The sequence below is a fragment of the Nuphar pumila genome, chromosome 4, assembly GCF_984573655.1.
Source record: "Nuphar pumila chromosome 4, dmNupPumi1.hap1.1, whole genome shotgun sequence".
Lineage (NCBI taxonomy): Eukaryota > Viridiplantae > Streptophyta > Magnoliopsida > Nymphaeales > Nymphaeaceae > Nuphar > Nuphar pumila.
This window is the reverse complement of record NC_143252.1, coordinates 17,676,486-17,690,559: the sequence shown is the minus strand read 5'-3', so window position 1 is coordinate 17,690,559 and position 14,074 is coordinate 17,676,486.

Here is a 14,074-nt window from a genome sequence, read left to right as displayed (position 1 = left end):
CCATTCAATGTGATATGAAACCATATCACTAACCCATCCAGAAAATTGTAATATGTAAACTAACTCTAATGTTTCAAGTATACAAAAAGAAATACTCTTAATGGCGCATATAGATACTTTGGATGAGAATTCTCATGGAAAAATGAATTCTCACTTCAAGAAAAAATCAAGAAAGAGAATTCACACTCTCTAGAAAGAGAACCTGGTTTCATAATCCAGATTTTGGATCGAAACCAGGTTATGAAAACCCACAAAATGTGGGATTTTCAGCGGGAAAACCTGGTTTGACGGTAGGCTCTCCAACCAACCCTCCCTCATGACTAGATCGACCTCTTCCAACCAGAAACTGGTTGGAAAATGGCCGGCCATCCACAAATTGCGAAAAAAAGTTGTTTCTCTTCAGGTTTTCCGAATGGTCACCAACAAGAAATGGCTGGCCGGTATCCTTGTCGAGGAGTACCAGTCGGTCCAGTCCAGACATTTTCCAACATGACTGACAGGAGATGGCCAGACTACAAATGAGACCGGAGCAGTATATATATATATATATATATATATATATATATATATATATATATATATATATATATATATATATATATATATATATATATATACCACTGAAACTGCAATGTTTATGGATTTTTCTTTCTTTTCTCTTAAATCTAACCGTACTGATGTGATCTACAAGCTTGGTCTTATAAGGACCAGCTCTCGAATCATCTGATTATGATGCATAAGCCAGAATTTTTAAGCCTTTAAAATTAATAGCTCATAATCTTCATAAGTATTCAAGCATCCAAAAATCATATTTTTTCATTGAAAATACACAATTCAACCGTTGATTCCTAGCAAATTCACCATGCTGAACACATTAAAATGGTTGGATTTGCGAACAAAAGTGCTGGAAATGCCCAGTTCACACGGTAGTTATTTCTATTTCTCATATTATATATATATATATATATATATATATATATATATATATATATATATATATATATTATAGTTTATTTGTTTATTTACATTTATACATATAAAATCATAGATGTTTCTGTTTCTAAGACCGCGTATATATATACAACGATTCTTTTTTTACCACATATATAAACAGAAACATTTATGATTTTATTTGTATAAATCTAAATGAACAAATAAATTATATATATATATATATATATATATATGTTATCACCATAGCAGAACAGAGAGAAAAGCAGGCATTAACCGTACAATCTTCCTGCTTACGATATTATTAATTTTATTTCTTAAAGAATCCTAATCTATAGACTATAAACATAAATAAAAGACAGCAGAAACTTATTAAGAAAATTACAAGAAGATAGTTTCCCCTGTGAGATTTGGATAATTAGCTCATTATGCAAAAGAAGAAATTGATTTCTCTGCCTAACATCATGTTTGATCCTGAATCTCTTAAAATCTGAGACAAAAAAAAGGAAAATAAGCATTCTAGAAGCAAACAGCTTACGACATTTAGGTTTATAGCCTAAAATCTCCAAAAAAATGCAAAGAAATGTTAAAATAATATGGATCAAAGAAATTATCGACAAATTTTAAAACCCGCACCTCTCACTTAAGTTTCCAGGAGCGAAACAGTCTTAGGCTTCAGACGCCAAGATCTCAATAAAAAAAAACCACGTGGACTCGATCTGATCTGTGTTCTCTCCGACTTTTAGCTAGAATCACATATCAGAACAAGAACCGTTGAACTAAAATCACAATGAGTAGTGTTTTCTCCTCCGATTATGAGCGCCAAATCACGAACCCGATCGGTCAATCCAATCTGACAGATGAGATTTCAATCATATGATAAGATAGAGATGGAGAGGATGAAGGATGCTCAGAGAGAGGCAGGAGCGCTCAGATCCGGGGAGGAAGCCCCACAGATGAGGGATCAGATAGGGGCTGAGGACGGAGGAGAGATCGAGATCGACAATGTGAGAGAGAGAACCAGCGTCTGTAATGACAAAGATCCAACCAGCTTCTGCAATGGCGTCCATGCACAGAACGAAGCACCTGAAGGAGATCGTCGGTCGATTACTGCCCGGAGGTGTGACACGACGACCCTGACGAGGGAGGAGAGAGAGAGCTCCAATGAAGGTGGCGAGAGCGATGGAAAAAAATAAAAAGGATGGTGCGGGTCGGGTCTGGGTTATTGTGTTGGATGTTAGAAAGAGATTTTTGGACATGATTCTAATGAGCTGCTCCAAATTCCTAGGACTGTCAATCGGTCGGGTTTGACGACCCTTAACGAATCCTATAGGTTCAGGTGATGATAGATAAAGAGGTCCAATTAGAATTCAAGTCAGGCCCGAAGAGTCTGATTAATATATGGATCAGGGTATGGGTTGTGAAATTTCATACCAGACCCGGATATGACCCGAGTTCCAAGTAGGATCAGAATTTTTTCATTATAAAAAAGATTAAAAAAAAATATTTATTTTAGCAAGTATGGACCATATGTGGTTCTTGTAATCCTTATAGGACTGGGCCTTGTTTCTCTTTATAGTGGGACTAATTGAATCTAGATCCTGGGTTTAGACCCACTGGATCCAAACCAGCTCCCATCCATTTATACCCCTACTAATTCTCAGTTTTGTTGTAGTGAGAATCAGTAAAGTGATTTATTTATTTATTGATGACGAGGAACCTATTCGAGAACGGGGTAACTTAATGTGCCTGTCATCCTGCCAGGTAAACCCACACTGGGGTTATTGACACCCAGGCCCTTATGGGACACACCAGTTAAAGTCACCCATACACCTGGTGGGAGCTGAACCTAGGACCAAAGGGTCAGGACTTTCTTCCCAGACCCACTGCCACTAGAGTGACTATGGCAGGTGTTAAAGTGTATTTGTGGCCAAGACGTTTATGGTAAAAGTAATTGGAAAAACGATTGTATTGTACAACAAAACTGATGTGTTTCTTGGAAAATTCTACATTTTTAAAAAAAATTGCCCATGTCCAAAACCACAACTTTTTAACCATAAAAAAACATTTTCACCGTTAGCACATGTAAATTTTCTCTGATATGCGCACTTCTCTCAAATATCCAAATATGTGAATTCTCTCTCGTATTTGAGAATTTTCTTCCAAATATGTAAATTCTCTTCTGCACAAATAATGTCTTCATACATGCTTTCACATTTGTGAACGCCCTCCTACTTGTGCCTCTTATACGATTTTTAGTAAAAGGAGTTTGATGAAAAAATTGACACTTAAAAAGTATGATGGGTATTTAACGATACTTCAAATGCATCACTAAAGCCATTAGCGACACTTAAAAAGCATAATAGATATTTAGCAACACTTCAAACGCATCACTAAAGCCTTTAGTGACACTTAAAAAGTACAATGGATACTTAGCAACACTTCAAAAGCGCCACTAAAGCATTTAGTCATGTGTCAATCAATTCATGACCTCTCGGGTGCAGCCAATATATATTTGAACTCCCTTCACTGGCCGAAGTGCATCTTGGATCTATCGATTATGTTATAGTCTAAGTCCTACTCATGGTGACTTGGTTGAATTGGGAGAAGCAGTTGGTATTATTGTGGGTCAATCCATTGGCGACTTAGGGACTCAACTAACATTAAGAACTTTTCATACCGGTGAAATATTCATAGACGGTACTGCAGAACATGTACAAGGTCATTCTAACGAAAAAATCAAATTCAATGAGGATTTGGTTCATCCCACACACACGTCATAGACATCATGCTTTTCTCTGCTATATAGACCTATATGTGACTATTGAGAGTTAGGATATTATATATAGTGTGAATATTCTACCAAAAAGTTTTCTTTTGGTTCAAAATGATCAATATGTGGAATCAGAACAAGAACGTCCACTTTTCATTTTAAAGAGTCAGGGTTCGAAAACATATTTATTCTAACTTAGAGGGAGTAATGCATTGAAGTACCGATGTGTACCATGCACCTCAATATACACACTGTAATATTCATTTCTTACCCAAAATAAGTCATGTATGGATCTTATTTGAAGGTCCATGCAAATCCAGTCTAATGCCTTATTTCCAACTTCTAGATGAATAATAATCAAGTGAGACACAAATTGTTTGCCTTGTATCCCTTGACGAAAAGATGGCAAAGGATTTCTGATTATTGCGAGTCATATTCAATGGGCATTGGGATTTCATATATATTGACATTCGCTGAGAGAATTCTTATTTATTGGCGAAGAGGCGAACAAATAGATTCATTATATCATTCCAATATGATTCGGAATAGGAGAAGGAACTAACGCCCCATTATAGTACTAGTATCGCGGTTGAAATATTCACAAATGGTATTTTATGTAGAAATAATATTCTTGCTTATTTTGACAATCCACAGAAGAACTAGTTCAGAAATTCCCAAATATGGCACCATAGAGGTCGACTCAATCATCAAAAAAGAGGGTTTGATTAACTATAGATGACCGAAAGAATCTAGACAGAAATACCAAATGAAAGTAGATCAATTTTTTTCTTTAGCGACACTTTAAAAGCACTGAGTGCTGCTACGAAAGTATGTATTTTGGAGAAAATTGCAAAATACAGTACAACATTTACATATTTTGGAAGAAAAATCACATGTTTGAGAGGACATTCATATGTTCTCATATTTTGAGAGAAATTCACATATTTGAGAAAAAATTCACAAATAAAAGATGAAATTTTCATATTTGAATATTTGAAAGAGAACACATAATTTAAGGGGCCAACAAAGAAGAAGCCTTTTTCTTGTTACCAATGTTCATCTCCTTGCTGTTGATCATCGTAGCTTTCTTCTGATGGTCCTTGTTCAATGAAAATTTTCCTCTTGGAAGGTAAGAAGGGCGCGCACTAGATTTTTCTTTCTTAACCTATTGCATTTTTGGCCATAGATGATTTTTACATCAAGTTCTTTCATTATCATCTCAAGCCAAATACAAAGTTAGAGTGAAGGGTGAGCCATTTCCTTTGTATAAGATGATCTGGCCACAACAGCACCTCCCGTAGGCGGGAATCACGTTGATAATGGTGCTAACAGATTCGTTAGGATAGACTGATGCACCTTAGAGTCAATTAGGCTAGCCAATATTGCTTATAAGTGATGTCAATGTATCAAATATGGCTGGATTCTGACCTGTTCCGGATCCATTAGGGTTAGAGTTTGAAAAAAGGGGTTCTGTTAACTATCTGGGTCGGACCCATAGGGTCCGATTATTATATGGGCAGGTATAGTTGATGAAGTTTTATACCAAACCAGGCCAGACTCAAGATTCGATTGAGATCCATGAATTTTCTGTGTAAAAAACTGAAAAGATATTATCTTATGGGGTATAGACTCAGGCTGGTTTATAATCCACATTAGATCCAAATATGTTTTTTCTTATGAAAGATCCAATCAGACCAGAACCCAGATCTGGCACCAACATCTAGATGATGGATCTGGAATTGGATCCACCCATTTTTGTAGGGTTCATCCCGTTTACACTCCTAGTTGCTTATGCAAAGCTGTTGCCGAGTCTAGTGTTCATTTTTTTTGGATCTTGTGATATCCAAAAAGGTGTGGGGCCTGGTAGTAGGGTCATCTCCTTCAAGTTTGGTGGCTCTAGCCAAGTGGGTAGTATTGGTTTTACTAATCATTTTTCATACCAGATCTGTTTTTTTACATGTAATATCCGTCAAATTCGGATATTTTTCTTTTTCAGTCGCAAAAGATCAAAACCATAAATGCATCTGATTATAATAGGATATTGTTATAGCTTACCAAGTGCAACTAAACAGAATGGAGTGTGGTCAAATATCAGATAAAATCCGGTTCGTTTGACATCCTTACACCTAATCTGCTTTCATCAAGGACCTCTATTGCTGGTAAGGTGTTTCAAGGCAGATCTGCATCAAATGTTGCTGACAACTCGATAACACTCTGTTTGGGAACTTGTGTTGGAGGGAGTTACAAGGAGTTGGAGAGAGTAGAACTACCAGAATTCAAGGGAAATAGATTTGGGATGAGTTGTAAACTCCCTCTTTTGTTTGAAAGCATAAAAACTCCTTCAAGGATTCATGCTTGTACCTACTACTGATTTCTCATATGTTATTTGGGGCTTATATATATATATAACATAAAAATTTAGGATTTACTGAGGTAAAATAGGCGAATGTAAGATTTACTGAGGTAAATGGAATAAAAATTTTGAACCATAAAAAATTTAGGAACTCACCGAAATCCTTGTCATTCAACGAGTTGCAAATACTTTCTCTTTTTAAGAGGCAGATGGGTATTTTGAAGGAGTTGGAGTCGTCTAATTCTCAACCTAAAATGTTGATTCCCTCCAACTCCTCCCAAACAGTAGCCAAATCAGTGAGATGAGTGCCGCATCAGATAACTGTTTCCAATTACACTACGAATATCCGGGTGACATGCTCCCAAACAGAGCCTAAAGGAAGTTGTAGTTCGGTTGCAAAGCATCAGATATGGTTGGACTCCTAAGGAATGTAATTACATTTCCTCGATTGTCAGTGAAACTAGGAGAGCCCCAAGTGCAGACTGCGTACTTAAGGACAACCTACCAGGTTGGCTTCCTTCGACAGCCTCAGATATACCCAGCTTGTCAATCCAAAGAAAAATCATAGGCCCAAAAGATAACCTTTATAGTGATCACTTGAGCACACTTGGAATAAAGACTTAACCCATATTAGGCATCGCAGGTGCCTTTCATTGGTGGGCTTTTTAAGGGCTTGGGTGTCAATAACCCCCACCCGGAGATTATCTGCTTTGTCCGGGAACTTCATCATAAAAAAAAAACCTTACTAGGCATTATTTTCCCATGAAAAAGAGACAAGAAAGTTTTGACAATTGGAGTCGGGGGAACTTATGGTATGTTGGGCCATCAAACGATACCTGACCAATTTAGTCTAGCGTTTACAGTCTTTAGACTCATAAGGTTGATTCATGAATTTAACTAGTCATGCTTCATTCGAGGTATGCATTGTGATTTTGTACTTATTAGAGGAAAAGTTAAAAAAAGAAAAAGTGCAATGCTTGACTGGTGAAGGAAGTGGAGAAGCTAAAGACCTACACTGTTTGCAAAACTAATTTAGGGCCTGAAGTGGGTAGTCATTAATTTGTTTAGATTTTGGGAGAACCCAAGGCTAGAAAATAAGCAGCATTCAGCAACGCATGTTTTAGTGTGGTGAAGAGCATGCGGGCAACCGAAAAACACGTCAAACAAAATGTTGAGTGCATGCTAAAAATGTGCATCAAGTTATATTTAGTTAAAGTCATGACCGCACAATGGCTACACAAAAATAGCTTCTCGAGACATTAGGAGCGTTTGCTGCTTCACGTGTGGTTTTGAGTCGCAACACCAAACAATCACGTCTCTGGTTGGCCATCATATTCCGTTGTGGTTCTGGTGCATGGGAGGGTGTTGTGTGTTCTCCCCCGAAGACAGATTCGTGTGTTCGGGGGTGTACGGAGGAATATCTTGGGACCCACGATAATTTATATGCCAATGTTACCCATGATGATTTTATAATAAAATATCATATAAAAAAGATAAATTACATACAAAAAGATATGTGTTTGACATAAATGTCCTTCCGTAAGATAGATATGCGTTTGATGAAAATGTCCTCCAGTAAATTGCTTTGCACATTCCCGCGAGTCCAGGTTATCGCCTTGGTTTTTAGTTTGTGTTACAACATATTGCCGCATTCTTGTTCCTGCCTTGTGTTACAAAATATTTTCCGGTTCGTTCCTACCTCGTGGAGATAACTATAAATCGATCGATTGGTTCGATCATTGGTTGGCGTCATAGGGAGATTTGTTGGCCATCTCTTTTTACAATCTTCTCTTCTTCTTCATTTTTTTTAAGCAGTATGAAAAAAAGCAATGATGCACAAACATTCCAACAAGTGCCATTAAGGCATCGTGAGTACCATTTCATGTCATCATGCTATTGTTGAAGAACGTATGTCATCGTGAGTGCCATTAAGGCATTTTGTTATTGTAGGTGGATGTTGGTTTTTTGACAAATGAAAAATTAAAGATATTTGTAGGACGTTGGGACCTGTTGACAAGAATTCTTGGTTACAGATGCGAGGAAAGGCCTCTACCCCATCCGGTATTCGCTCATTCACTCAATATATGCAATGTATTATAAATCGTGGTTGTAATAACATACTACCAATTTGTGAGATATTGTTTTGTTTGTTAATATCGATTTGCAAGCTATTATGCCGAATTGTCGTATCGATTTGTAATATATTATGCGATATGTATATCGATTTGTAAGATATTATGTGTTTTCTATAGCAATTTATAAGAAATTTATACTATGATTTTAAAACGTGTGCGTGCGCAATTTATATTATTGTGCGCTTGCGGTGACGATTTACGTATTCAAATCGTTGCTCATTTAATGATTTTTATTGAAATCACTTCATAGCGTCGTAGATATAATTAAATCGTTATCACGTGAATCGCTATCATCAACATATATATATGATAAATCGTTTCTTTTATTGGTATGGTAAATAACAACTCGATGCATAGTACAAGCAAATAACAAATCGTTGTTGCTTTTATACTGTGATTCATTCAATCATTTCTTCGACTTTTTTAACTAATCGATATCGTTGTTATATGCATTTTGAATAAATCATAGTAAACGTATGTGTTGGCTGAAGTAAATTGATATTTTACTTATGACAGTGGTGAGCTTATCATCTGGTTGCAGTGAAGATGATGTATCTCAATCATTGGAAAGTTATGGAGAAGTGAACATCTATACTAATGACGCACCTGAAGAAGTGAACATGTGCACTAATAATGCACATGATAAGAAGGGTGCAGGCATTAGATTCACTCTTGACTTGAATGTTCTAGTAGAAGAAATGCAATTTGATAATCAGGTAGATGATCATGTCAGTACATTTGACTATGTTTCCGTAGAAGGAATGTAGTTTAATAATGAGAAAGTTGCATATAAATTTTATAATGATTATGCCTTCAAACTTGGGCCTTCAGTGTTAGAAGGTATTCTTGGTAAAAAAATGCATAGGGTGTCGTGGTGAGAAAGACATATATTTGTTCTAAGGAAGGTTGTAAGAAGTCAAGTGAAAATCCAACAAGGAGTAAGCCAAATTTAAGATATGGTTGTCCAGCGAAAATGGTGTTAAGAAGACTTTCGAATGGAAAATATGTAGTTCCTACTTTAATCAGTGATCATAATCATGAATTAGCAGCTTGATTTATGATTCCTATGTTAAGGTCACATCGTTATACATATACTGTAGTTGAATCATTACACAAAAAGTTCTTCTATAAATAAACTGTATTAAAAGTAAAAATCGTTGTCTCATCTAGCCTTCCCATATACAAATCGTTGTACATATACTATATTTGAATCATTATACCATATTATCCTATAGTGATTTATACAATGACGTCTATGTCGGAGATGTATTGCTACAAATCGTTTCATGGTCAAACCGTTGGTCATGATGTATTATAACTAAATACTCATATTATTTATAAATGATTATGGTTGTAAATCACGTCGATTTGTATTTATGAAGTTACTGCGACAACAATATATCTTTTTTTTTCTTTATGAACAATATCGAAATGTAATATCGTGATTTACTCATATCGGTTTGCAACTGTTACTAAAATATTGTCAATGAAATAGTGATAGCAATTTGCAATTGTTACTTAAATCGGTATCAAGTTGTAAATCGATTTGTATTTATAAAGTTACCTCGATTTGTACTTTACTAAGTCTAAACATTGTGTTGATTTGTGTACACGTGCGTAAAACCCCAATCTATGTAAAACCCTAATATAGATCTATGTAAAATCCTATTCTATGTAAAACCCTACCCGACCCAACCCGTTGTTCAGTCTAAAACCCTAATCTATTTAACATCTCTTCTTCTTTTTTGCAGCAGCGCAACTTCTTTTTCTTCTCCTTCTTCTTCCTTATATTTTTCTTTCTTCTTTGTTATTCTGTGTTCCTTTTATCTGTGCTTGATAGATGGGGTTTGATGTTGATAACCTAGTTGTTCCACGCCATGAGAAAAGATCTGGATAATCTTCGATGATGATTATGGTAGTTATCTTCTGTGTGTACATCAATATATTCATGACACATACGCCACAGTCGTCGTCCCTAAATCGATGCCCACAGGCATGAATGAAGGACTTGGTTGCCTGTTGGTCATGCAAAGCCTTATATGTGTTTGATCTAAAACAAACGAGGAAATCATGACTGTGGCGTATTTGTCATGAAGTATATCAAAGTTTACGTAGAATATAACAATGACAGATAAGCTATAGTCATGCGGTTCCATATTCTCAACTCTGTCTCAAAGCTTTTTTCACTAGCAAGCTGGATTTCATGCGCACCTGGATTGCATTCGAAGCACATCACTATTTAGACATGGGGGTGATGTTGCTGATGATGTATGTTTTCTTTGATGATAATGGTCATGTGTTGTATCTAAGTCAAACCATTGCTTATGATGTATTATAACTAAATACTTATATTTTTTGTAAATCAATGTGGTTGTAAATCACGTCGATTTGTAGTTATGATGTTACCGCGACAATGATATATTTTTGTTTGTCTTTGTGAATGATATTGATTTGTATTAATGAAGTTACCTCGATTTGTATCATTGAAGTTACCTCAATTTATAGTTTACTAAGTCTAAACATCGTGTCGATTTGTTTATTGTTTTTCTTTTCTGCCTTTTATGAATTGATCATTATGTAAATCGTGATAGGACATATCGTTCACATTGAAAAAGTTTGTAAAGGCAAATTGCGATAGAACAAATATTGTTATAATATGAAACTTAAAGAATTATGGTTGTAAGTCAATTTGTATTTATCAAGTTACCTGGATTTGTACTTTACCAATAAACATCGTGTCGATTTATTTTTTCTTTCTCTTTTTTGCCTTTTATTAGTCATTGTGTAAATCATGATAAGACAAATTGTTGTACATATACTATATTTGAATCGTTATACCAGATAGTGTCCAATAGCGATTTATACAATGACGGCTATGTCGGAGTCAATAATTTGCCTTTGCTACAAATAATAGTCTAACTTATTTACGTGTTTAGTAAAATCGAGGTAATTATTGAATTTTTATTTCAACCCAGAGAGATTTACATAATTTGTATACACAGTTTTACAAAATTTGTATACACAGTCTACAAAATCTGTTACAAATCACTGTACATCATATTATTCCTGGGAGATAGCATCATTCATTGCCTTCTAGGTATTTTTGTCGGTTGAGTTTTTTTCTCTTTCGCAATTAGAAACTCCATCAATTTATCGCATAGTTCTGTGCAAAATTCAGGTATATTATCCTGAAACAAAAAGGTAATGTGACATCAATATATAAATTGAGTCCCTAATAATATAGGATAATAAAACATGTTTAAGTGCAAAGCATATAACGTCGAAATCAGGTTTTTGTTCATTATATATTATATCAATATACTTCATTACAAATATGCCACAATCAAGACCATTATTTTGTAAAAGAGCATCGTGTGTACAGTGAAACCTCCACTCATCAATGTCGACACCCAAGACGTATTTGAGGAATCCCCCATGTGGTTAATGCATAAGCAAGTAAATTATGGGCCACCGTACAAGATACAATACAGTTATGATAGAAACTTACTAAATGCATGTCACGTTGTATACCAGTGTAACAATCCAATGTGTCGTAGCACCATAGTTGTTTTTTCGTAAATACATCACGTATAAGACCCAATGCTCAAAAGATTTCTATAATATAGGAATCAATATCTGCAAATCGATAATAAAATATCTTACAAATTAATATGGAAATTCATATTGATAGCTTAAAAATCGATATTAAGAATCAACATAAAAATCAATATTAAGAATAAAAACAATGTCTTAAATCAAAATAATATCTTACAAATCGTGTTAAGATTGTTATGCCTCATAAACCTTGGATAACAGGTTTCTTTACTTACATTTTCACTTGACCAAAAGTCTCTGCAGTGATCATCGTTACCCCAACATTGTAGTCCATCTTGAAATCCAATTATGTATGGCAGTCAGTGGATGAAACTTTGTTAAACGAAACAATGATAATAGTAAGGTTAAAACACGAAGCAACAAGAGTAAATCAAAAAAGAAAATAAATATATAAGAGATCCGATATACCATGAAATAAGGGGTGACAGCACGTCTAGTATTGGATGTTGTGTTGCTTTGAATATACATGAAAAAATCATATATAGTTTGTTTACAACAAATATGCATGTATTAACATATATACCCATGGCATACGTAAATATATAACTGACTGGTTTTATACATACAAAATTACTGAGAGTGTTACCTTTTGCAAATTCATCTTGCAGCCGATCGATGCTATCTAGGAGCTCTTTGCTGAGTTTTTAAGCACCTTTTTTATGGATGTTCCACTAACATTAGCAGAATGTTTAATAAACGATCTGTCGCATTATATTGTAATTTCTTTCTATAGTACATAAAATAAATCGAATATATAACATAAAAGAGATAAATTTTGAAGAAACTCGTCACGAGGTTTAGAAAATATATGCCTGATTTGTCGTCGTTGGTCATATAGATGTTGTCGTCTCCTTTCTCGCCATTGATACCCCATTTAAGAAGAAGCAGGTTATATGTTTGACCCACAAACACGTCGTTCATAAAGAAAACATCGGTTCGTCTATTCCTTACTCATGAAGTAAAGCGATGCAACACCCTCTTGAACTTGTGCGATATATCATTCATTTATAAAGGAAACATCGTTTCACATACCCCTCATTTTTAAAAATCATGCGCAAAGTATATAATAAACAAAAAATTACGTGCAAAGAATTAATAAACAAAAAAGAATTTCAAAAATCATGCTCAAATTAAAAAAATGTCATGTCGATTTGTTTATTGTTTTTCTTTTATGCCTTTTACAAAAAAGAATTATAACTGGTTGCAAGCAAATCAGTATCAAGCAAATTGCGATAGCACATAGCCTTCATACGTACAAATCATTTCAGCCTTTTATCAATCATTATGTAAATCACTATAGGACGACAACCTTTTACAATGATTTATAATAATGAAAGTTAAATGCTAAAACGATAACGTTTTGTACTAACAAAGACAAAATCCTGCAATGATCATTACTTAAGAATGTTAAAGATTACAACGATTTACACTAATGAAAGTTAAATGCTAAAGCGATAACGATTTGTACTAAGGAATACAAAATCCTGCAATGATCATTACTTAAGAATGTTAAACATTAGAACGATTTATACTAATGAATGATAAATGTTAATGCGATAACGATTTGTACTAACGAAAACAAAATCCTGCAGTGATGATTACTTAAGAATGCTAAACATTTCAAAGATTTACACTAATGAAAGTTAAATGCTAAAGCAATAACGATTTATACTAAGGAATACAAAATCCTGCAGCGATCATTACTTTAGAATGTTAAACATTAAAACAAATTATACTAATGAATGCTAAATGTTAATGCGATAACGATTTGTACTAAAGAAGAATCTCATATATTTTAACTTTTGTAGGTTAATCTTATATATTTTTCAGTTATTTCAGTTATGTAATCAGTTTTTAGTATATTTTAACTTTTGTTGGTTAATCTCATATATTTTCCAGTTATATAATCATTTTTTTAGTTACTTTTATATGTTAATCTCAAATTTTTTAGAATAATCTCATATATTTTAACTTTTGTAGATTAATCTCATATATTTTCCAGTTATTTCAGTCATAAGTCTCTTAGTATATTTAAACCTTTTTTGGTTAATCTCATATATTTTCCAATTATATTAGATACTTTTATATGTTAATCTCATATTTTTTAGTACTTATTTGAGATTTTCTATTTGTTATTGGTTGTTATTTTATCAATAAAGTATTTTTTATTTTTTTATATTTTTAGATATATTTTTTATAATTTTTTTAAAGTTTTCAAAAAAAAATTTGAGGCTTACGCTTTATACC